The sequence below is a fragment of the Odocoileus virginianus genome, chromosome 18 (genome assembly GCF_023699985.2).
Source record: "Odocoileus virginianus isolate 20LAN1187 ecotype Illinois chromosome 18, Ovbor_1.2, whole genome shotgun sequence".
NCBI classification, from domain to species: domain Eukaryota; kingdom Metazoa; phylum Chordata; class Mammalia; order Artiodactyla; family Cervidae; genus Odocoileus; species Odocoileus virginianus.
Genome location: NC_069691.1, coordinates 52,634,242 through 52,656,597, shown reverse-complemented (window position 1 = coordinate 52,656,597; position 22,356 = coordinate 52,634,242). Strand labels below are relative to the sequence as shown.

Genomic DNA, 22,356 nt, shown 5'->3' with positions numbered 1-22,356 from the left:
GAGGATCCTCAGGATCTGAGATTTCATTTATTTTACCTCTGTGCTGTCTGCAGTGATACAACAAAGAAAATGGTATGAGGGAGGAGGCAGAGATTTATAAACCAGAAACCATAGAACTAAAGGAAAAAACAGAGACAATGATCACAGCTCCAATAGGTTAACCATGGTAGGCTCCAAGTCTGCTTCTGATGGAAGAGGACAAGCAAAATTATTGCCTCAGTTCTAAATGCAGATTGTCATGGCACCAGTCTTTTCCAGCAGATTATTTTTGTTACATTGAAGTGGATTTGTTTATGAGCAGGTTCAGAGCTAAGTACTTCATAGAGAAAGTTGCTGGTGGTCTGAGTTGCAGATCATTTCCTTTAGAATTGCTTCATTCAGTGCATTCAGCTGCCCAAGTGACCATCCCTCCACTCACCTACCTGTGAAGGCCACTCAGATGGGATGCAGGGACCTCTCTTCCCTTTCTAAATAACTGCAGTGCTGTGGGTGTGACCTCAAGAGGGATCAACATACAGATGTTGCTAGCATACATCTTAGCATACAGATGGCCAATAGACATATGTGCACAACATCACTGACTATTACAGATATGCAAATCAAAAGCACAATGAGGTATTACCTCACACTCGTCAGAATTCAGTTTCAGTTCAGTTGCTCAGTCGTGTCTGACTCTGCGACACTATGGACTGTAGCACGCCAGGCTTCCCTATCCATCACCAACTCCTGGAGCTTACTGAAATTCATGTCCATCAAGTCAGTGATGCCATCCAACTGTCTCATCCTCTGTCATCCCCTTCTCTTTCAGCCTTCAATCTTCCCCAGCATCAGGGTCTTTTCAAATGAGTCAGTTCTTCACATCAGGTGGCCAAAGTATGGGAGTTTCAGCTTCAGCATCAGTCCTTCCAATGAATATTCAGGACTGATTTCCTTTAGGATTGACTGTTTTGATCACCTTGCAGTCCAAGGGGCTCTCAGGAGTCTTCTCTAACACCACACAGTTCAGAAGCATCAGTTCAGCACTTGGCTTTCTTTATAGTCCAACTCTCACATCCATACATGACTACTGGAAAAACCATAGCTTTGACTAGACAGACTTTTGTTGGCAAAGTAATGTCTCTGCTTTTTAATATGCTGTCTAGGTTGGTCATAGCTTTTCTTCCAAGGAACAAGTGTCTTTTAATTTTTTGGCTGTAGTCATCATCTTCAGTGATTTTGGAGTCCCCTAAAAGTAAAGTCTCTCACTGTTTCCATATCTCCATCATTAAAAGCTTACAAATAGCAAGTGCTGGAGATGGTGTGGAAAAAGGGAACAGTACACTGTTCGTAGGAATGTAAATTGATGTAGCCACTATGGAGAACAGTATGGAGATTTTTAAAAAGCTAAAAATAAAGTAGCCATATGATCCAGCAATCTCATTCCTGGGTGTATATCTGGAGAAAACTCTATAGTTCAAAATGAAAAATGCATTCCACTGTTCGTGACAGCACTATTCACAATAGCACAGACATCAAAGGAACCTAAATGTCCATCAACAGATGAATGGATAAAAGAGATGTGATATTGATACGTATATACAACAGAATGCTAATCAGCCATAAAAGAGAGTGGAATAATGCCATTTGCAATAACATGAATAGACCTAGAGATTATGATACTATTTTAAGTGAAGCAAGTCAGACAGAGAAAGACAACTATCACACAATATCACTCATATGTAGAATCTAAAAAAATGATACAAAGGCACTTATTTATAAAACACAAATAGATTCACAGACATAGAAAATAAACTTATGGTTATCAAAGGAGGGGGATAAATTAGTATGGGTTTAACAGATACAAGCTATGTAAAATAAGTCAGCACCAAGGATTTACTGTAGAGCAAAGAGAACTATGCTCATTGTCCTGTGATGACCTATAATGGAAAATAATGTGGAAAAAGTATATGATCGAATCACTTTGCTGTACACCTAAAACTGATACAATATTGTAATCAACTCTACCTGAATAAAAATAGGATTTCACAAACAAATTTTAAAAAACATTTTATAAAAACAACTATCCATCATCTTTTTCAAAAGTAGCATTATTGGGTTATATTTTGTGTACCATAAAACTCTCCCATTTAAAATGTGTCAATGGTTTTTAGTGCTTTCACAGTATGGCATATTAATATTCACAGTATATGTGACCCACATACACACAGGATAACTGTCATACCAGATAGCTATAACAGTCTGAGTTTAGAGCATTTCATTAACTCTCAAACTAGCGGTCACTCCCAGTCTCTGCCAACACCTCCACTCCCTGCCTTTGACAATCACTAATCTACTTTCTGTCTTTACAGATTTCATATGCTGGATATTGCATGAAAATGAACTCATACAACATGTGATCTTTATGACTGGCTTTTTTCATTCAAGAGAATAATTTATAGGTTTATCATGTTATAGCATGTACCAGTGATTTAGAACATGTAGAGGAACCAGAGATCAAATTGCCAACATCTGTTGGATCATCAAAAAAACAAGAGAGTTCCAGAAAAACATCTATTTCTGCTTTATTGACTATGCCAAAGCCTTCGACTGTGTGGATCACAATAAACTGTGGAAAATTCTGAAAGACATGGGAATAGCAGACCATTTGACCTGCCTCTTGAGAAACCTATATGAAAGTCAGGAAGCAACAGTTAGAACTGGACATGGAACAATGACTGGTTCCAAATAGGAAAAGGAGTACGTCAAGGCTATATATTGTCACCCTGCCTATTAAATTATATGCAGAATACATCATGAGAAATGCTGGGCTGGAGGAATCACGAGCTGGAATCAAGATTGCTGGGAGAAATATCAATAACCTCAGATATGCAGATGACACCACCCTTCTGGCAGAAAATGAAGAACTAAAGAGCCTCTTGATGAAAGTGAAAGGAGAGTGAAAAAGTTGGCTTAAAGCTCAACATTCAGAAAACTAAGATCATGGCAACTGGTCCCATCACTTCATGGCAAATAGATGGGGAAACAGTGGAAACAGTGACAGACTTTATTTTTTTTTGGCTCCAAAATCACTGCAGGTGGTGACTGCAGCCAAAAAATTAAAAGACACTTGCTCCTTGGAATTAAAGTTATGACCAACCTAGACAGTGTATTAAAAAGCAAAGACATTACTTTGCCAACAGGGGTCTGTCTAGTCAAAGCTATGGTTTCTCCAGTAGTCATGTATGGATGTGAGTGTTGGACTATAAAGAAAGCTGAGCACTGAACAACTGATGCTTTTGAACTGTGGTGTTGTAGAAGACTATAGAGAGTCCCTTGGACTGCAAGGAGATCCAACCAGTCCATCCTAAAGGAAATCAGTCCTGAATATTTATTAGAAGGACTGCTGCTGAAGCTGAAACTCCCATACTTTGACCACGTGATGCGAAGAACTGATTCATTTGAAAAGACCTGGATGCTCGGAAGGATTGAAGGTGGGAGGAGAAGGGGACAACAGAGGATGAGATGGTTGGATGGCATCACCGACTCAATGGGCATGAGTTTGAGTAAACTCTGGGAGTTGGTGATGGACAGGGAGGCCTGGCATGCTGCTGTCCATGGGGTCAGAAAGAGTTCGGACACAACTGAGTGACTGAGCTGAACTGAGTGATTTAGCTTCTTTTTGTTGCTTAGTAATATTGCATGGTATGGATCCATCACACTTTATTCTTTCACCAGTGGAGGAACACGTGGGTTGTTTTCACTTTTTAGTTACTAAGAATAGTGCTGTTGTGAGCATTAGGAGTAATTTTTTATGTGGATTTGTGTTTTCATTTCTCTTGGGTTTACGTGCAGGAGTGGAATTCTGAGTCTTGTGGAAGCTGTATGTTTCACAGGTGGAGAAACTGTCAAATTTTCCAAAGTGGCCACACCATTTAAAAACTCTGCAGCAATATGTGAGGGCTGCAGTTTCTCCTAATCTCTGCATATGCTTGTTGTATTTTCTTTCGTCCTTTTGATGATAGCCATTCTAGTGGATATGGGGTGGCATCTCATTGTGCTTTTCTTTGGTATTTCCCTCATCATTACTGAGGTTGGGCACGTTTTCTTCTGCTTATTGGTCATCTGGAAGAAGATCTATTTAGATTCTTTACGCATTTTCAAATTAGGTTGTCTTTTTGTTATTGACTTGTAGGTGTTCTTTGTATTATTCCAAACACAAATTCCTTATCAGACCTGTTTAGCAAATGTTATCTCCCATTTTGTGGGTTGTTTTTTCACTTTCTTGATGGTATAGTTTGTAGCACAAAAGTTTTTAATTTTCATGAAGTCTGATTTATCTATTTTTCTTTTGTCCCTTGTGCTTTGCTCAAGAAACCATTGTCTAAGTCAGGGTCACAAAGATTTGCTCTTATGTTCTCTTCTAAGCGTTTTACAGATTCAGCTCTAACGTTTCCACCTGTGGTCCATGTTGAGTTAATTTTTGTGTCTGGTGAGAGGTGGGACTCCATTTTCATCATTTATGTGTGGATGTCTATGTCCCACTACAGTTTGTTGCAAAGGCTGCTCTTTTCCCATTGAATTGTTTCAGCATCCTTGTCAAAATTCAGCAGACACAATTGCTTTTTATATTTTATATTACCTTGAAATTTTTTCATATTTAAACTGTTTCAGTAATTATGCATAAATATATTTGCATCATGGTTTTTAATTTAATACAACATAAACATTTTCCAGATTTCTACAGAGAATTTCAATGTTTATAATCCATCATTTTGAGGTTAATACAACATAAACATTTTCCAGATTTCTACAGAGAATTTCAATGTTTATAATCCATCATTTTGAGGTATGGTATTTTACCAAACTGTTTCACTGTATTTTGACACATCCATTGCCACATTAACTTGGGGAAAAAAAATGAATGAAATTTTGATTGAGCTTGTAATAAAAATTTTGAAAATCAGCATCTTTTGACTTAAACATACAGGGAATAATAATATTTTCTTTCATCAAGGGAACTGAAGAAATGGAGGAATTTCTATAAAACTTCACCAGAGAAATAATGAGACGTAGAAACCTGCCAAATCTGGACAACATGAAGCAAACGTTCAGCAATACCCATAAGGACTCTTCTCACTCCCTCCTCCATCTTCTTCTCAAAATACTAGGAAGATGCTGATGCCAAAGTTAGCAGGCTAAGGTAAAAATTGGTGAGAAACCCATTTTGACTGTTACATAGAATTAGAAAATCCAGTTTAAAATAGAATCATGATTGGAGATTTTTTTTTTTTGTGAGGGTGGTACTTAAGGTAGATCCAAGAGTCATGAGAATTCCTAAGTTTTTATTCCAGGTAAGTGAGAGGAGAAGAAATTATGCAAGTTCACTTTAACCAGATTGTGTCTTATACAGTTAACATTTCCTTTTGTTTCAAGGGATAGGAAAGGAAATTATAGAGAAGTAATAGAATCTAAACTTAAACAAGTAAAATTATTAGGAGTTTCTTTTCTTTTTTTTTTTTTTAGTAGTTTCTCTTTGTGTCAGGCAAATTACCTAGACAAATCTTTAGCAAAAATAAAATGAAAACTAATTGATTAGGCAATGAAGGATCTATAGGTTATTCAGGAAAGAGCTTCTGTAAGTCCTTTGGGAACAAAACCATTTTACAGTGACTATGAACTAATAGGGTGAGGAGGCACCAAGGGTAAGATGAACCAAGAACAAGTGTGAGCAGAACATACAAGAAGGTGCATGGAGGACTGGCAGGAAAGTAGGCAGGGTGGAAAGTCAGAAAAATGAAATAAACCTAAACATCATTTGCATTGTTTGCATTAAAAATGCTGAGTTCTGATTTTTTTTAATGTTTCTCTTTTGGCAAGTTTTTAATTTCTTTTTTAAACTAAGAGGTTGTTGAAAGAGAGCGTCACTGGTAAGCAACACAGAGGGCAGAAATTCTATAGGAACCCACATATTTTGTTTTAGAATTATGTTTCTGTTTATAATTTTATAGACTGTCCATAAGTTTTGAGTGGTATGTGACGTTCTTAAGTCTATTTAAAGGTGTGTTAATTTTATCTCTTGCTCTAAAGCAAGTTATCCCTGACTTTTGTGGTTTTAGAACCACTATATCATGTCATTCATGATGTTGTGGGTCAGGAATTCAGAAAAGGCTAGGCTGGGTGAATTGTCTCTGGTCAGTTTGGCAGCAGCTGGGCCTGCAGGATCCACTCAAATCTGATTTCCCCATTCGCATCTGGGGCCTTGGTGCTGCCTGGCCTCTCTCTCTCCAGCATCGCATCTTCTGGGTCTTCTGTGTGCAGCGGGAGCCTCTCATGGACCATGTTCTCAGGGCTCCAGGACCCCAGTGCTTGTGTTGCTTGCTCAGGCTAAGCCCGGAGCTCATCCCCGGCATCTTGCTGGTAAACGCAGCCATGGTCCAGTTTACATCCATGGGGAGGGGAGAGAAAACCCATTTCCTCATGGAAGGAGGGTCAAAGTCTTTACAGCTTTCTTCAGTTCTCCATGCTTGGCTTATTATTATTATTTTTTTTTAGCAGTTTTAGCTTCTGGGGTCTTCTGAGAATCCAGTGAAGTTTGTAGAAAACATACTCTCCCCACATTTTACATGCACTTTTGGTATAATCACTTACCCTGAAGATGTGAGAATCTCAAGTAAGGCTGCTTGATGAAGGGAATTGGAGACAGTGTGACAATCATTCCCTCGACGTCAGACCCACTGGGCTGCTTACTAAACCCAGTCTCCTTGGCCCTTTTCCTTCCTCCTTAAGCATGCTTGATGCCCCTCCCCGACCCTTAACCTTCTCCTCTGCTTGCTGGAGGTCTCCATTTGGAAGGGAGCTTGTAGTTTGGTTCTACAACCTTTGGTTGTAGTTTGGTGATTATAATTTCACAAGGTTCATTTCTCTCAGGGTAGCAATAAACCTATGAAGTATGACTGGGTCAACATTTCTCCAAATGAGTTCTTCTGTCCAAATTTATACCCAGCACCAGACATTCTGTGACTAGAAAGACAGGAAGGAAATCATCTTGGGATGGTATTTTAAAAGCCAGATGTCACTGCCATTAGCGAACTTTTAGGCTGGACACATGGATAACATTGACAACAGACTTCCTACTCCGGCCCAAGCTGTCCACCTGGATTTTGTTTTTTACCTGCTGAAGTCAATACAAAGATTGTTTCTCAGTTTCATTCTGTAAACTTACAGTGACTGCATCCCGCAGGAACTGAAATGAGGCATCCCTCGCTTGGGAATTTTTTTCAGAAACAATTAAAAGGCTTCTTTGGTGTTGTCTTTGTATGAGGAAGCTTTGCAGCCTGCTCACATGCTTGTAATGTAATCTCAAGACACAGCTGTTGTTTCAGAGAGTTCATTCATGTCAGCAACAATTAAACAGTTCTTTGTTTTCCAAACATGCTTCCCAGTCTGCCTTGAAGAGCTTGGCAAACAGTGACTCCTGCGGCTTGTGGAGAGAAGTCTTCCTTGGTGTGCCCCGTTCCTGCCAGTCTCGTTCCACGAAGTACTGCAGGTACACCTGTGCGTCTTGACAGTGAGGTTTTAAGTTTAAGAAATCCACAGTCATCGCTTTGACACTTTGAGGAGTGGCTGCTTGTTAGAGTGAGTTAAAAATGCTCATGAGATGGGGTGAAGCTCAAGCCACTCTCTTGCAATCACTGTTACCCTGTTTCTTTATTTTTTCATTTTCCTTATCAAGGTGATGTTTCCCTGGGACATGAGCCTAATAGCCTGTAGGTCTCTCCCTCGAGTGAGGTGTGTCATACAGGACAACAGCTCACAGGCTCCCTGTGAAGGCTTCGTGCTTTGAGGTTGAGAGCCCCTGGACCAGGGAGAACAGAAGGAGGGACGCATGATGTGATTTCAGAGCCTGGAAGCAGGTTCTTCGTCTGTCAGTGCGGTGAGCCTCTGTCAGGAGCGAAGGAAGGATCAGAGAAAGTATGCAGAGCACTGTTTTGTGTCCATCTAATCCTTCACCCTGTGGACTGGGGCTTCCTTCATAGTAGATGGATGCCAGCTGTGCATCTTTACAAATATTAGTGTCATTAGTGTGTGTGCATCTTTCAGGTTGTGCACATATACTTTTTGTCATTTTAATTGTGTGTGTGTGTGGTAGTTAGAGAGCTCATCAAATAACACAACTTCTCTGTTGTGCTTTGGTTTCTAGACCTCTCTGCTGTGAAGGAGGGAAACAGGTGGAGCTGGGGTAGGTGAGGGGAGCTCATTTATAAGCTGAAAGCCACCTTGTTGCACAGCCAGGGGAGGTGTTTTCCTCTCACTTTTTATATAGTCAGAACAAGCTGCTGGCATCTCAAATGAAATACCACTTTATCTACTTAACAACCAGCTTTATATTCTTGCAAATGCCAGTAAAACGAAACAAAACAGCCCTGACCCCATAGTCTGGGGCACATAAAAGGTAAAGCTAGACAAAGTATTTCCAACTCAAGTTTCGTAAGTCAACAGATTCTACAAAGTCTAATGACATTAATGTAAGAGTGTCAGGCATACATTAGAGTGGATATTGATAAGTGAGATTTTGACTGTCTTGCATGTCTGATGGCACACCCACATCCCGGCTCTCTTGCAGCCACATGGTTTCCGTAGTTCAAACTCCCCTTGGCTGGAAAGATGCCCCAGGCCAGGGACACTCCAGTCTCATAAAGTCAGAGCCTCCCAGGGAAGACCTCCAGGGCAGCGTAGGGCTGCCATCCTTGGTCTGCATCACATAATACAGCTTTCTTATTCTGCCTTTGTGAAAGTCGAGACCCACAGAGTCTTGGGTGGTAGAGGTGAACTTAGTCTCAAGTCACTAGTGAAATAGATCTTGCTTCATACAGAAGGAGGAGGATGCAACAGAAGCAGAGAGATTAAGTGACTGCCCAGGGCACACTCTGCTAGTGACAAAGCTGGGATCTGAACCCAGGTCTTTGGGCTAAATTGACCTCGAATATTAAATCAGAAAATTTGATATGAGTGTTCCAGTCATTATAGATGGAAGGTTTGTGTTTCCCTAATTTCCTGCGTTGAAACCTAACTCACAATGTGATGCTTTTAGGAGGCAGGGTCTTGGGGTGGTGACGTGGTCAGAGGGTGGAGGCCTCATAGCTGGAGTTAGCGCCCTTGTAACAGAGACCCTGCCGGGTTTCCCAGGTGGAACCGAGGAAAGGATCCGCCTGCCAAGGCAGGAGACACAGGAAACCCGGGTTTGATCCCTGAGTCAGGACAATTCCCTAGAGAAGGAAATGGAAGCCAACTCCAGTATTCTTGCCTGGAAAATTCCATGGATAGAGAAGCCTGGTAGGCTACAGTCCACGGGGTTGTAAAGAGCTGGAAGTGACTGAGCACACACACACACATGCACACACACACACACACACACACTCCAGTGCCTCGCCCCTTCCACCCTGTGAGGACTCAGAGAGAAGATGCCATTTATGGACCAGGAACCGGGTCCTCACCAGACACTGAATCTGTCTGTGCCTTGTTCTTGGATGTCCAGCCTCCAAAACAGTGAGAAGTAATCATCTGTTGTTGAAACTGCCTCATCTGTGATAGATTTGTTATGACAGCCTGAGCAGGCTATGACATTAGGTCTTTTTGTTTCTATAGTTTTACTGAGATATACTTCATATACCATAAAATATACTCATTTAAAGTGTATAGTTAAGTGTTTTCTCACATATTCAGAGAGCAATCACCACTGCCTTTTAGGTCATTTTAATACTACACAAAGGGACTCTATGCCCATTAGCAGTTGCTTCTCAATCACCCCAGCTGGCCCATTCCAAGCCCTAAGCAATGGCTAACACTTTCTGTGTCTTTATGGATTTGCCAGTTGTGGGCAAGGGGGATCAATACAGTATGTGGTCTTTTGTGACTGGCTTCTTTTACTTGGGATAATGTTTCAAGGTTTGTCCATGTTGTAGCAGGTGTCCATACTTCATACTTTTATTTTTTTTCCCATTTATTTTTATTAGTTGGAGGCTAATTACTTTACAGTATTGTAGTGGCTTCATACTTTTAAATTGCTGAATGACATTCCATTGTCTGGCCAGCCCACATCTGTTTATCCATTCATCAGTGGATGGCATTTAGGGGTACCCAGTTTTTGGCTATTATGAACAATGCTGCTGTGAACATTGTGGGCAAGTTTCATGTGCACATGTATTTGTATTTCTCGTGGGTGTGTACCTAGGAGTGGAGTTGTTGGGTCATATGGTTAGGTAACTCTATATTTAATTTTTTGAGAAACTGCAAACTGTCTTCCATTGTTATTTATTTATTTTTTCTGAGTTTTTTTTTTTAATTGAGGTATAGTTGATTTACAGTGTTGTGTTAGTTTCAGGTGTAGAGCAAAGTGATTTAGTTATACATACATACTTACCTATTTTTTCAGGTTCTTCCCTCTTATAGATTATTACAAAATATTGAGTGTGATATACAGTAAATCCATGATGTTTATCTACTTTTTATATGGTAGTGTGTATATGTTAACCTCAGACTCCTAAAAGTTATCCCTCCACACCCCACATGAGTTTGTTTTTACAACGAAGTGAAAATGTTATGTTAATAGCAACCATGAGCCAAGGAGACTTTTAGTCAATTACAAATATATGCATAACTACATAAGCACAATTCTGTATATAATAATACACAGTTCAGTTATGGAAAGGAACAAGACATTTCTCACAGCTAAAAATGAGACTGTATAAAACAAAAACCTTGTTTTCCACATCTCGAATAACTTGCACAGGCTCTATTTAAACCAGCTTATAGGCAACAGGCTTCTGATTCACAGTTAGACAGATGTGGCCAAGTTAATGTTGTCAGAGAGCTCTTGCACTTGGCATTTCTGGACATAGACGATGGCAACAGCTTTGTGATAAAGGTGTTAGAATATTTTAAAAAACGAAAATGAAAGAGTCAGCAAAAGAGAAGAAGACTGCCAATGCAGGATAGGACTGGTTTTTACACTGAGGCTCTCTGAGCAGCTCGATTGGACTTGGCATCAGGGTCACGGGGATGCAGGCAGTGGTGTTGTCTGGAGCAGCCCTCATTGACCCAGCACACAGATGAGCCTGTTGGATTTTTCATTTACATTTCTAGTAAAGCATTTTGCCAGCCCTTTTTCTTAACTTTTCACTGTGTGTGATGGCAGGAATTCTGAGATCTATATCCAGACCCCACACGATCCTTGCTCTGTGTCTTGGGCCCCACCTCCATCTGTGGCATAGGAGTCATTACCTCCCTAGCCACTTCCAGGGTTGGCGTTCCTGGGTGACAAGGAGAGAGTGGGTGGCACCAGCACTCTGAACGGCCCAGCTCTAAAGAAAAGGCGCTGACACAAGCCAGGAGAGCTTTGTCCTCAGGTAGATGGTCTAAGGGACACTGAGAATGCTCAGAGCACTGACTGACTATTTTGTTTCCAGATCTACCTCTGGTTGATACCCAGTGCTATGTATAGCACCTAAAAACAGATTTCTAAGCTAATGCATGTGTGCATGCTCACTCACTTCAGTCATGTCTGACTCTTTGCGACCCCATGGACTGTAGCCCGCCAGGCTTCTCTGTCCATGGGGCTTCTCCAGGCAAGAAACTGGAGTGGGTTGCCATCTCCTTCTCCAGGGATCTTCCTGATACAGGGATCTAACCCACATCTCTTATGTCTACTGTGTTGGCAGGTGGGTTCTTCACCACTAGTGCCACCTGGGAAGCCCTTCTAAGTTAATAGGCACAAATGAAAAGGTAAAATTGTAAAGAATCGACAGATTTCCTCAGTGCATCAACATGAGGATTTCTTTGGCATGGATTAGAAAAAGCATGTGTGTGTGCTCAGTTGTGTGCGACCCCATGGACTGTAGCCCACCAGGCTCCTCTGTCTAGGGGATTTCCCAGGCAAGAGTACTGGAGTGAGTAGCCATTCCCTCCTCCATGGGATTTTCCTGACCCAGGGGTCAAACTCGAATCTCATATGTCTCCTGCATTGGCAGGCAGATTCTTTACCACTAGTGCCACCTGGGAAGCCCCAGAAAAAGCATAGAGCACAGAAAGTTCAGAAAAACTGTTTTTACATTTTCTTTTCTTTCATCTCCCAGAAATACTTTAAGTTCACCATATGCCTAATGCTGCCTTTAGGGACTCCTCTTGTATTTTTGTTCAAAAAAGCAGATGTGAAGGCATCTGAAACAGCTCAGACATGTGATTATTTTATTATATTTTATATTTAATTTGAAGTATGGTAGATTTACAATGTTGTTAGTTTCAGGTGTACAACAAAGTGAGTTTTATATATATAAAGATATATTCTAAATAAGAATATATATATATATATATATACACACACACACACATACATATATACTTTTTTCAATTTTTTTCCCTTATCAGTTCAATTCAGTTGCTCAGTCATGTCTGACTCTTTGCAACACCATGAATCGCAGCATGCCAGGCCTCCCTGTCCGTCACCAGTTTCTGGAGTTTACTCAAACTCATGTCCATCGAGTCGGTGATGCCATCCAGCCATCTCATCGTCTGCCGTCCCCTTCTCCTCCTGCCCCCAATCGCCCCCAGGATCAGGGTCTTTTCCAATGAGTCAGCTCTTCACATCAGGTGGCCAAAGTATTGGAGTTTCAGCTTCAGCATCAGTGCTTCCAATGAACACCCAGGACTGATCTCCTTTAGGATAAACTGGTTGGATCTCCTTGCAGTCCAAGGGACTTTCAAGAGTCTTCTCCAACACCACAGTTCAAAAGCATCAATTCTTTGATGCCCAGCCTTCTTCACAGTCCAACTCTCACATGCATACATGACCACTGGAAAAACCATAACCTTGACTAGACGGACCTTTGTTGGCAAAGTAACGTCTTTGCTTTTTAATATGCTGTCTAGGTCGGTCATAACTTTGTTCCAAGGAGTAAGTGTCTTTTAATTTCATGGCTGCAGTCACCATCTGCAGTGATTTTGGAGTCCCCCAAAATAAAGTCTGACACTGTTTCCACAGTTTCCCCATCTATTTGCCATGAAGTGATGGGACCAGATGCCATGATCTTAGTTTTCTGAATGTTGAGCTTTAAGCAAACTTTTTCACTCTCTTCTTTCACTTTCATCAAGAGGCTTTTTAGTTCCTCTTTCCTTTCTGCCATAAGGGTGGTGTCATTTGCATATCTGAGGTTATTGATATTTCTCCCGGAAATCTTGATTCCATCTTGTGCTTCATCCAGCCCAGCATTTCTCATGATGTACTCTGCATGTAAGTTAAATAAGCAGGGTGACAATATACAGCCTTGACATACTCCTTTTCCTATGTGGAACCAGTCTGTTGTTCCATGTCCAGTTCTAACTGTTGCTTCCTGACCTGACCTGCATATAGGTTTCTCAAGAGGCAGATCAGGTGGTCTGGTATTCCCATCTCTTTCAGAATTTTCCACAGTTTGTTGTGATCCAAACAGTCAAAGGCTTTGGCATAGTCAATAAAGCAGAAATAGATGTTTTTCTGGAACTCTCTTGCTTTTTCGATGATCCAGCAGATGTTGGCAACTTGATCTCTGGTTCCTCTGCCTTTTCTAAATCCAGCTTGAACATCTGGAAGTTTACGGTTCACGTATTGCTGAAGCCTGGCTTGGAGAATTTTGAGCTTTACTTTACTAACATGTGAGATGAGTGCAATTGTGCGGTAGTTTGAACGTTCTTAGGGATTGGAATGAAAACGGATCTTTTCCAGTCCTGTGGCCACTGCTGAGTTTTCCAAATTTGCTGGCATATTGAGTTGCAGCACTTTCACAGCATCATCTTTCAGGATTTGAAATAGCTCAACTGGAATTCCATCACCTCCACTAGCTTTGTTCATAGTGATGCTTTCTAAGGCCCACTTGACTTCACATTCCAGGATGTCTGGCTCTAGGTGAGTGATCACACCATTGTGATTATCTAGGTCGTGAAGATCTTTTTTGTACAGTTCTTCTGTGTATTCTTGCCACCTGTTCTTAATATCTTCTGCTTCTGTTAGGTCCATACCATTTCTGTCCTTTATCAAACCCATCTTTGCATGAAGTGTTTCCCTTGGTATCTCTAATTTTCTTGAAGAGATCTCTAGTCTTTCCCATTCTGTTGTTTTCCTCAATTTCTTTGCATTGATCGTTGAGGAAGGCTTTCTTATCTCTTCTTGCTATTCTTTGGAACTCTGCATTCAAATGGGAATATATTTCCTTTTTTCCTTTGCTTTTCACTTCTTTTCTTTTCACAGCTACTTGTAAGGCCTCCTCAGACAGCCATTTTGCCTTTTTGCATTTCTTTTCTTTACAAAGTAATGAGTATAGTTCCCAGTACTTTGCAGTAGGTCCTTGATGGTTATCTATTTTATACAGAGTAGCATTTATATCTTAATCCCGATCTCCTGATTTATCCCTCTGCTCTTCCCCTTTGGTGATCATAAGTTTGTTTTCTATGTCTGTCTGTCTATTTCTGTTTTGTATATAAGTTAATTTGTATCATTTTTATATGTCAATATAAATGATATCATGTAATATTTGTCTGTCTCTGACTTACTTCACTTAGTATGATAATCTCTAAGTCCATCTGTATTGCTGCAAATGTTATTTCATTCTTTTTATGTATGGCTCAGTAATATTCCATTTTATATATGTATCACATCTTCTTAATCTAGTGCTCTGTGTCATTTAGGTGCTTCCATGTCTTGACTATTGTGAATAGTGCTACTATGAATATTGGGATGCACGTATCTTTTTGAAATATGTTTTATTCCCAGATATATGCCCAGGAGTGGAATTGCTGAATCATATTTTTAGTATTTTAAAGAACCTCCATACTGTTTTTCACAGCAGCTGCACCAATTTACATTCCCACCAACAATGTAGGAGAGTGCCCTTAACACCCTCTCCAGCATTTATTATTTGTAGACGTTTTGGTGATCATTATTTTAAATGAAATATATGTAATTTGTTTCCTCTGCTAACCTATTGTGGACCAGTACCAAAATGAACTGTTTTCTTAAAATAACTTCTACAAGTTTCATTTAACAAAAGGGAATTTGAGATAACTACCATGAAACAGTGTCAATGACCAAGGCTAAAGCAGTACAGGGAAGATGGCCCCACAATGCCATTTCTTTTTCACTTCTACTCATTTATCAATATCTTTACAGCTTCATTAGCATTTGGGATTAAATGTTTTCTTAAACCTTTATTTTAAAAGCATTACCTTAAAAACTTAGAAGGGTGTCACTATACTTTACCTTGATAATAATGGCAGACAGAAGATAAAGCCATTGATAGAAAATTTTAGTAAGAATAGATTGATAGAAAAAATAATTAGCATTTTGTTGAGAGCATTACATTTTGCTTGTGCCTAATTTTATGAATAGCAGCTGATCTGCCAGTTAAAACCAAGCATCAATATCTTAAAACAACACAGAGCTTGGTTTTGTTATTTTTCCCACCACCCAAAAGAAAAAGACAAGGAGTTCAGCAGGGGCTGGTTCTGGAGAAAAATGACTTGCATCATGAGCATCTTCAATTATTTGCCTCACTTCACATAACTTCCTCTTTCCTGCCTCCAAGTTTTCATTCAAAAATCATTTACCACTAAATTATAGAAAAATAGTTTCTCCTAGAGCAGAAGTGAAGTGAAGTTGGGCATGAGTCAATAAACAATTATAAGGCTCTCAAATCATCAGAGAGATGCCACCTGAGACATATGACCTGTCCTGGCCTCTAGACACCTGGCATCCGTTTACATGGGGAGATTCGACGGGTGATATTTTCTCTTGTCTGGAATGGATGGTCACTGTCATCTCAATTGAGAGTTTTTCTTTGGAAGAAGAAAACATACCAGTGTTTGGAGGATGTACTGATGATACACATGGTGGCATCTCTTCCCAGAAAATGCTCTGAAGCTCTAGTCATATTTTGGCAACAGAGCCTCACATCACAGGTGCTGCAGCTGCAGGAACCGGCCCTTGTTACCCTTGTGGGTGGTCGCACCAGGATGGTGTGGCTGGGCAGAGGCTCTGGGGCCGGCCAGGCCTGCCTTCAAAGTTGCTGCCTTACCAGCAGTGTGACTTGGGCAAATCATTGGATTTCCTGAAGCCTGGGTTTCTTTATTTGGGAACCATAAGGCTATGCACCAGGGTTCTCTTGTAAAGATTTGCAAAAGTACGGGTACAGTATGTGACGCACGCTGTGCGGCACGCACTGCAGGGTTTCTTTTCTCTTTCCCTGCCAAAGAACCCTGAGGCTATCTGAGTGATGGTGTGGCTGTGCCAGGGGCTTAGTCCTGATTGTTTCAAAGTTGTTGTGACAACCTCATTGTCTGTCACTGTGATTGACTGGTTTGGGGTCATGAACTCCAGTTCTGGCCAATGACATGTTAGGAACAGCCTTCTGGGGCCCCCAGGAGAGACTGTCTACCCTGAAAGGACAGAGGGATGAGGAGAAATGTCCCCTCTGGTGTAGGCAGTCATTTTATGTGGCAGCAGCTGATCGGCCAGGGCAGAACTGAGATGTACAACCAAGGCTGAGAATGTGAGCTCTGGAGGGGAGCTGGTGCCCCTCACTGTGGACCGCCATGGCTGCCTTTTGCAGTCTCTGGATAAGCAGTGAATCCCTGTGTTGGAGCTGCTCCGAGTCAGATGTTTTGTTACTGCAGCCCAAAGTGTCCAACTCAAGGAGCAGACTGATACTAATACGAATTAATCAGTAAATCTGAAAGGGGGTAAATTGATATTTCATAAACTGTTTTCATTGAATATTAATAGAAAAGAGTCCCCAGTATAATTCCAACTGTAATTCTATCATACTTTTCTTTTTTAATTTAAAAGCATTAAAACTTTAAAAATACTTTTCTTACAGGGAAGGTCTAATAATAAAATTTAGCTGATGGTGATCAGTTATATTTTATTTTAAGACAAAGTAGGAAGTCATATAGTCATACACTGGAAAGGATTTATTAATTATTTTTGGATCTAAAGTTCAGATCATCTTCCTGTCTGTCATTAGTTGTTGTTGTTCAGTCACTTAGTCTTGTCTGACTCTTTGTGACCGCCAAGGACTGCAGCATGCCAGGCTTCCCTGTCCTTCACTATCTCCCAGAATTTGCTCAGACTCATGACCATTGAGTTGGTGATGGCATCCAGCTGTCTCATCCTCTGTCACCCTCTTCTCCCCCTGCACTGTCTTTGCCAGCATTAAGTTCTTTTCCTGATGCCTGTAATTAGAGGGCCCATTAAAACCATCTCACAGGATAGAACTGGGGTTTTAAATTTTAAAACATAAGCTATAGTATAGCAAAATTCCTAGATAATTGTAGATTAGGTTCATGTATACATTAAGTGGGCTTTCCTGGTTGCTCACTGGTAAAGAATCCAATGCAAGAGCCACAGAAGATGCTGGTTGGATATCTGAGTCTAGAAGATTCCTTGGTGGAGGGCATGGCAACCCACTCCAGTGTTCTTGCCTGGAGAAGCCCATGGACAGAGGAACCTGGCAGGCTACAGTTCATGGAGTTGCAGAGTTGGACACAACTAAAGCAGCTTACACATGCATGCATACATTAAGTGGCGGTGTTAATAATTATGGATGTAGGAGGAGAGATTCATTCTGGAGCACTCATGGAAAAGAACTGATCTTTTATTTTCACATGAAGGAAGGTGTTTCTTGTTCCTTCTTTTAAGTACCTAGGTAGGATTTACCACACAGGAGAAGCCTAATTTCTGTGGCATTTTCATTTCCCTGCTGGAGACTTGTCCCATTCCTTTGTTCTGCTTATACCTGACAGATCACAAAGCTGAGAGCACTATAAAACTTCTGAACCTGCCAATCCTAGAAATCTGAAATCTTTCTGGATTTTATTAGGCCCTCTGGTATCAACCAGGAATGAGAATCTTCTTTTGTTTTTGTCCTGAAACCTGCAGACAGAGGCCTTCTGTCCTGTTCTCTAAAAAAAGTTGGTAAGAAATGGACTATAGCTCAGAAAATGATATATGTGTGTGTGTTAGTCACTCAGTTGTGTCCGACTCTTTGCAACCCCACGGACTGTAGCCTGCCAGCCTCCTCCATTTATAGGATTCTCCAGGCAAAAATACTGGAGTGGGTAGCCAGTTTCTTCTCCAGGGGATCTTCCTGACTCAGGGATTGAACTCAGGTCTCCTGCATTGCAGGAAGATTCTTTACCATCTGAGCCACCAGGAGGCCCAATTTATATATAATTATATGTAAATTAGTAATCATATATATATACAGTTCATATATAAGTTAGGTAATCAGATAGATACACACATTTTTTTTAACTACCAGCAACTCTAATGGTAGGATATACTGAACAACATGGGAAGCATAGCCAGTGTTTTATAGTAACTATAAATAGAGTATAACCTTTAAAAGTGAAACACTATGTTGTACACCTGTAATTTATGTAATATCATACAGCAGCTATAACTCAATAACTATAACTCAATTAAAATATAACTCAATCTTCTCCAGGGGCTTTCTGTCTCACAGACATTTCTGTTCGCACCCATCCAACCAAGCCCTTTGGTGCTCAGCACACCAGTTACTCACCTGGGCAGCTCCCGGCCTCCTCAACACCTGCTGCCATCCCTACTCTCTCTCCTCCAGGATCCTGGTCCGAAGCCCAGAACAGAGGCTGGCACAGTGGGTGCTCAATACATTCTGGATAAATAAGTGGTGACCCACATATGTTCTGAGCTCAAACTGTCTTTGAAACCCAAAGAAAATTTCGTTTCCATCTTCCATTTTGTGTTTCACTCCTAACATTTCGGGTGAGTTCTGGGAAACTTACGTTTCTTTTCCGTTTCCTCTGAATTCTCACTTGCATTCTGCAGTCTGCTCTCCCCACATGCTACCCCATTTTCTGCATCCTACTGCTCTGGGGTCCCTGCTCACATTCTCTGCTCCCAAGTCCTGTGTGTGGCCGTCTTTGTTAAAAACTGGGGATAATGGAGCAGATGACCACACCTAAAATGAAATTACAGGGTAACCCCTGAAGTTAAATTTTAGGGATCTGCTTTCTTAAAAGTCACTCATTTTTGTGCTGGGACCTTAGGATGCTTTCATCTATTCAAGCTCTGCCCTGTGGCCTTCTGCCATCCTCCTCCCCCCATTTCTTTGGTCCTACTTTCCTTTGCCAAGGTGCTGCTCTCTGTTTTAGACCGTCTGTCAGTACCTCTTTCAATTTTGAGTCAAAATCCATCTCATATAATTTTACTCATTTGTGGATAAAATTAGTTTTCGTATCTGTAGTTTCCATTTAGAACAAATAGCACCGCTTTTCCAGTGTCACTGTCTTCTAGGGTCCTCAAAAATGTTAGACATCTGGATGTATTTGACTATACATGCTTTCTTGAAAAGAAAAACATTCTTCCATGGGAAGCTGTATTTGTTTGGAAAAATAGATATTGATTAGTCTTCAAATGTAAGCTGTTGGCCATCTTACTAAGTTTCCAATTCACACCAACTTTTTAAACACACTTCATAACTGATGTTTTGATATGGTAAAAATTTTGAATAGTTTTTTATATTATTTAAGTTAATAATATTTAATATTAGTATTAAATATTTATATTAAATATAGTAACACCAATATAAATTTATATTTATATAATCCATATATTTATTTTATTAATAAAGTTAGCACATTGATATTAAATATTAATATTTAAATAACAAGATGTATTTCATTAATTATAAAATATTTTATATGATATTTGAATTTATACTTTATGGCTAAAACTTAGCAAAGATACAAATAAACTATGTGAAACCCCACATTTTTTCTGGTGAAACTTATGTGAGGGGCTAAAGGAAAGTTTATTCAGAGCCTACGCAAGACTGGCCTCCGCCTGTAGGACCAGCTGCTTATTTACATGCATCTCATAGAGAAATGTAGGTAAGAGGAGGCAGGCAGCTACCCTCCTGTTCTGGACTTTGAGTGGTGCCGATGATTAATGGCCCATAGTGGTGACTGGCTCTGGGTTACAGACACCTCCGACGTTGGAGCAGTGAGACAGTATTGAATAGGGATTTCATGGCAGCTCACCCAGGGCTTCCTCCCTGAGAGATGAGGTGACCTGATGCACACGATGAGCCTGCTTACATAAAATTCCAGATGCTGCTTTTAGCTTCCCTTGCATGGCTATCATATCTTTTTTAACTAAAAAAACCCAGAAAAACCTCTTTTAGAGTTAGGAAGTGTGCCAGCTGGAGAAGGAAACGGCAGCCCACTCCCGTATTCTTGTCTGAAGAGTCCCATGAACAGAGGAGCTTGGCAGGCTGCACTCCATGGGGTCGCAGAGAGTCAGACACGACTGACGGACGGAGCACTCATGCACACTCACACATGTGTCAGAGAACATTAGTAACAAATGCTACCTGAACCATTTGAAACCAGACTGTTAGTGCACTGAAGAGAACAGCTTCTTACTTTCTAAACAAGTGACATTTCCCACCCTGCCCCCATCCCAAATAAAAGAAAGCCCATGAGACTGGAGTCCTGGGCCCTCCAGAGGTGTGCCAAGCCAGGAGTCACTGACAACACAGGGCCAGGAGTAGATGGGTTAAATACCTGATGTCAGAAGCAGGCATTTTGGACACTTGGAAGTGTCCCCTTCAAATGGTATGGCCCTTGCACATTTGTATTAGTAATTTAGTCTTAAAGTTTGCCAACCTCTGACCACATCCTGTCCACCCACCTTCTTTTGATTCAAGGATGAGTTTCCCACAAGCCCTGCTCCTCTGCTTTCCCAGAGAGTAGAGGTGTGTGTAGCCAGGGATGTGGTGGTGAGTCCAAGAGCATCCCAGCCCACAGATGGGTGAGACGGGGCTTTGGACATTTGCCATCAGGTGGCTTTTGAAGGGACAGGGTGGTGTGTTCACGAGGTGTGTACGTGCACGCAGTGCAATACAGTCTACATGTTGAGCTGCATTAGCTTTGCAGGGGCTTGAATGCCACTCAGATGAATGTGGCAGAAATTCTTGGTCAAGGTTTTCAGGTGGGACAGTGAGACAAGATCATGTCTTCATGTGGTTTAGGAAGATAGTTCTTGTGTTAGAGCAGAGGACTTATGGGGATGGAGGGGGCCAGAAGAAACTCTGAGTGTTTCTATCGGTTCACTGCGAAGACCACCTGGACTTAACTCAGGGAGCAGGTAGTGAGCACGATGAGAAGACTACAAACTGGAGAGCTATTCCTGGTGGAAGGGGCAGGGCTTGGCACCTGACAGAGGTAGAGAGAGGATGAGAGGAGCTGGAGGGAGCTAGGGTCAGGACGTGGGGAGGTCCTTGTTTGTGGGACCAGGGGTGATAGTGCTGTCTGGGGAGGTGTGTGCTACATGAGGGGTGGGGCTTTGTTAGGGTAATGGGTGAGGTGAGGGGGCACTGAGTTTCAAGGACTACTGAGTCGCTTTCCTGTCAACTAGTGTCCACCTAGATGGTAGGATTGAGGGTGAGGCCCGGGATGAAGGAGAAGCTGGCCATCTCCTCACTAGGAAATATTTCCTCCACTGTGTACGGGCTCTCGGGTCTGGGAAGGCAGGGCCGCATTCTGCTCACGGTAGGGTCCCCACTGCCCAGCACGGGGACTGGTGTGAGCACCACCCTGAACACGTACTGAGTGAAATTTTGTGTCATTTTACTTCCCCCAATTTCTTTATTTCATTTTGACTTTTTTTCTTATTTTTTATTGAAGGATAATTGCTTTACAGACTTTTGTTGTTTTCTGTCAAACCTCAACATGAATCAGCCATCAGTTCAGTTCAGTTCAGTTCAGTCACTCAGTCGTGTCCGACTTTTTGCAACCCCATGAATCGCAGCACGCCAGGCCTCCCTGTTCATCACCAACTCACGGAGTTTACTCAAACTCATGTCCATCGAGTCAGTGATGCCATCCAACCACCTCATCCTCTGTGGTCCCCTTCTCCTCCTGCCCTCAAACCCTCCCAGCATCAGGGTCTTTTCCAATGAGTCAACTCTTCACATGAGGTGGCCAAAGTATTGGAGTTTCAGCTTCAGCATCAGTCCTTCCATGAACACCCAGGACTGATATCCTTTAGGATAGACTGGTTGGATCTCCTTGCAGTCCAAGGGACTCTCAAGAGTCTTCTCCAACACCACAGTTCAAAAGCATCAATTCTTTGATGCCCAGCCTTCTTTATAGTCCAGCTCTCACATCCATTCATGACCACTGGAAAAACCATAGCCTTGACTAGATGGACCTTTGTTGGCAAAGTAATGTCTCTGCTTTTTAATATACTATCTAGGTTGGTCATAACTTTGTTCCAAGGAGTAAGTGTCTTTTAATTTCATGGCTGCA

The 22,356-nt window shown here is 41.3% G+C and overlaps 1 protein-coding gene across 1 annotated transcript in view; it reads left to right on the top strand.

Annotated features, from left to right (window-relative positions):
• Positions 1–7,619, top strand: part of LOC110128796 (atherin-like) — a 216,898-nt gene extending 209,279 nt beyond the window's left edge. The window contains exons 4-5 of the mRNA XM_070480751.1: positions 4,994–5,179; positions 7,422–7,619. The gene's annotated coding sequence lies outside the window, so the exon portion shown is untranslated. The remainder of the gene's footprint in view (positions 1–4,993; positions 5,180–7,421) is intronic.
• Positions 7,620–22,356: the final 14,737 nt, after the last annotated feature.